The sequence below is a fragment of the Ascaphus truei genome, chromosome 1, assembly GCF_040206685.1.
Source record: "Ascaphus truei isolate aAscTru1 chromosome 1, aAscTru1.hap1, whole genome shotgun sequence".
Taxonomy (NCBI): Eukaryota; Metazoa; Chordata; class Amphibia; order Anura; family Ascaphidae; genus Ascaphus; species Ascaphus truei.
Window position 1 is genome coordinate 524,098,247 of NC_134483.1, and position 3,948 is coordinate 524,102,194.

The 3,948-nt window shown below is 38.9% G+C and overlaps 1 long non-coding RNA gene across 1 annotated transcript; it reads left to right on the forward strand.

Moving 5' to 3' along the window:
• Positions 1 to 617: 617 nt before the first annotated feature.
• On the forward strand, positions 618 to 3,583 carry LOC142472201 (uncharacterized). The gene is made up of 3 exons (XR_012789623.1): positions 618 to 985; positions 1,997 to 2,019; positions 3,300 to 3,583. It is a non-coding gene; the product is annotated as an uncharacterized LOC142472201 (long non-coding RNA).
• Positions 3,584 to 3,948: the final 365 nt, after the last annotated feature.

The window sequence follows — 3,948 nt, forward strand, 5'->3', positions numbered from 1 at the left end:
CCTGTATACTGAAAAATGTGCGCGCACATCTTAGTGTGCGCACGCACTTCACGCTTGGCTCCACTAACTGTTAGCGCATGCGCAAAACAAAGCGAACGTTGTGCGTTCAATACATGTAGAAAATACCAGTAAACATCACATCTTTATTTCAAATACAATGAAGATGAAACTAAAATCATTCTAAACGAGTACATCTGTATTCTTTTAAACCAGACGTGTTTGGACAGAAAGGACGGCCGATAACACAATGCGCAAATGCAATACGTGTGACGTCATGTTAAGCCAGCGTGAAACGCACGCTAACACTCCTCCCACTCAATTAACATTCGGCTAACGCCCAGGGTACGCCTACAAACACTGAGCCGCACGCATCACACACTGCAGTTACCGTTACTATAACAAAACATGACAGCCAATAGGCTTTGAGGCGCGCACGTCGCTTGGGGGCGGGACTTACATCCGTAATCCTTTTTAAGGACGCCTTGGCCCATGACAAGGGTCCCACGTCATACGTGGTGGACCCGGTTTTCAATGTTGTAGATGTTGCATGATAACAAAACAGGTATGTGTTAGAGTTATGGAAAAATGTTGCTAATATGTTTAAAGGGATAGGAAAGTACGTATATGTATACCGTCAGCAATGTGTACTACTCTTTCAGGTTCTACTATATTGTATTAGGAAACAATTTGTTTGTGATCGCTACATGTTATGCAGTCTGCAATGTTACGCTGTATCCACGCATTGAAAGGGAAAATGGTGGTTACAAAAAAAAAAAAAATTTAAACGCAGAGTCAACGCATAACGATTGTTATATTTACCATTCTTCTAGAATTAACTCTTCGCCTGGCTGCAACTGGTCGCTCCAGAAATGCAAGGCATTTTCATCCACGCTTGACCCAACCGCTGAATCCAGTATGACACATATCTCCTCCAGGATGCGCTCGTAGGAATCGCCACTGCTTTCTTCAAATAATTGGTCGGGAGGTAGGTTCATTTCTTCGGGTTCCCATTCCAATGCATTTTCAGCTGAAAGGCTTGGTACATAATCATAGTACTTTTGTTCTTGTACAATGTGGGTTTCAGGAATGGAGGCTGCAGATATTGCAGCACGTATCGATTCAAACGGATCAGTAGTAGCGGATACATTGCTATTGCCATTAGGAATAAATATGCCTTTCACGACAATATAAGTGCCGTCTTTCAGGAGAAATTGTTTTTCCGGGGCAATCTTCCAGAAACCATAGGTGTGTTGTAGCTTATCCTGGTCACGTTCAAAAAAGTCATTACTTGATAAAGTGAATCTTATTGAGGAATTAAAATTCCGTGCATGCTTACGGTCTTGGTAATAAGGATATTTTGCTCGAATGAAATCATCGATTTGGCGTGTGCTTGCTTTCTGTCCGCGACTGTTCAAGATGGCTTCACAGATCATGTACTTATACCCTAAAAGGGGATTAATATTGTTAACGAATTCATCAGCCATGTCTGAGTAGCACAAAAGCTGTGTGCAGGTCTGTGTTATTTGCTCATCAAAATGAATGTGCTGAATGGCTAACAAACTCCTGTTTTTCCTTGTCAAGGTCAACAAAACTAACTACTTTGACTCCTTATTTCAAACGCCAATTGGATTTGTTTGTCTAATTGGGTTAACAGTTGTGGTTTGTGATATGGGACTGTGGGAGAAACATTTCTCCTTCTTTTATCTCGTTTGTGAAAAACATCCCTAGAATTTGAATGCGTTCACATAGTGTTTTTTTGAACACTAACAAAGACCACTGTGTGAAAATATTTCTTAGCCAGGCATATCAGTACAAACACACACCTGCAAAAAGAAATGTTTTTTCCCCGCTTACATTTCTGTGTGTATGTGAAAGTCTGGTTAACTCCCTGTCTGCATGAGTTTAAATACGTGTGTATATATATATATCTAAATATATCTCTCTTATAAAAATATATATATTTATATATTATATTTTATTTTTTTTAATATTGCAGGAGTACACACAACATTGATGGCAGTAAGTATACCTTGTATGAAACCTATTTAAATGGTGAGAAACATGATTGAATGAAGTAATAAACATTTGTTTAAGCACAATACTGTTAGAGTCTCATACTTAAGATATTTCTCAAACATTATGCCTGTATTATTAAAATAGTGTGCTTTCACAAGGAAGCATGAAGTGTATTAGTTTGTAAAATACATGTATACCAGTTTATATAGTACTATATATATATATATATATATATATATATATATATATATATATATAGATATACACACACACACACACACACACACACACACACACACACACACACACACACACACACACACACACACACACACACACACACACACACTCAGTGTGTGTATATATATTTTTATACATTCTGAGATGTTATTGAAACAAGAACACACAAATGATTAAAGGACAAAATTAGAATGCCCAAGCAAGGCAAAGGTAAGTAATAATTTACACATAATCCTGCTGTACACGTACAAGAAAGATGTTTGCAGTTACTTAGGTGTTTTTATAAATGCATGTGACTAATATGCATATGCAATTCTTACATCAATTAACACACCCAAATGCAATGTTTTGCTGCAAAGTCAATGGCAGCTTCTCTAAACTTTGCAACTGGTTCCAGGTGGACCATTACTGAACAGACGATTAATACATAAATATTTATAACACTATTCATTAATTGAGTGTTAACATTTCCAAAACTTCACGTGTAGAAGAACATACTTGAAAGTTTGGAAACAACACAGTCTTCAGCATACATACAATAGTAATTAGATAATGTGAAGTCAACAAAACAAGGCCAAAGACATATTTTCTGAATTATAACATTTATTTTTTTTGTTCCTTTTGCGAGCGAGTAACAGGCCTGCTTGTTGTCTCTTGAATTTTCCTTTTTCTTTTGCCACCAACTTTAGGCACAGCAGAGCCACTTTGAGTGGCCTCTGGCACTTCACGGGCAGGGCTTGTGGGCAGTGACTCACCTACAGGGCTTTTGGGCAGTGAATGTTCACCTACGGGGCTTGTGGCCAGTGACTCACCTACAGGGCTTGTGGCCAGTGATTCACCTACAGGGCTTTTGGGCAGTGATTCACCTACAGGGCTTTTGGGCAGTAATTCACCTACAGGGCTTTTGGGTAGTGACTGTGAGCAAGTTGGTAGTCACTGCACAAGTGATGGTTGGTCTGTTTCATGTGTGTCTTTTGTTGTTTTTGACCAAAAACTGGTCAGTAGTAACTGCTTGTATTTTGTTTTTGTGGGCTCCTTTGTAGGTGTCAGCTGCTGATTTTGTACAGATGGCAGTGGTAGTATGTCGTCAGGAACCTGCACAGCAATCTCTGCTACTTGACCGGTAACATTTGGGCCTGGTGAATGAATATCAGATGAATGTGGTGAAAACTGACCTGCATGAACAGATCCTGGCTGGGAGGTGTTGAATTGTGGTACATTAGTCATTCTCCAGTAATTAGCTTGTGTTTGCTGAACAACTAATGCTTCGAATGAGGTGTTGATTTTTTGCAACTGTTTCGGCACTTCAATGAAGACTCTGTGGAGATGTGCCAATTGTGAAACTGTTTCTTCCTGCAGTGCAATCATCCTTTCCAGCACTGTCATGAAGTCAGAATGGCGACGATTTTCTGCTTCCACAATTTTTCCCTCAGAAGCTACAATTGCATCGTATGTCGTATTTGCTGGACGATTTGCCGGTAAAACAGTTTCAATTGGAACGTCTTCATGGTCACTTGCTTCTATTTGTGTGTGTATGGCGGTGGCGTCATCATCATCATCATCATAATCCTCTTCATCATGTTCTACAAATAAATGTACAAATTATTAAATGTCATGTTAATCTCTGCTGTGTTACTATGTAATTGTACTGTGTCATAAGTAACAACTAACATGTTTCCATACGTTTTATAA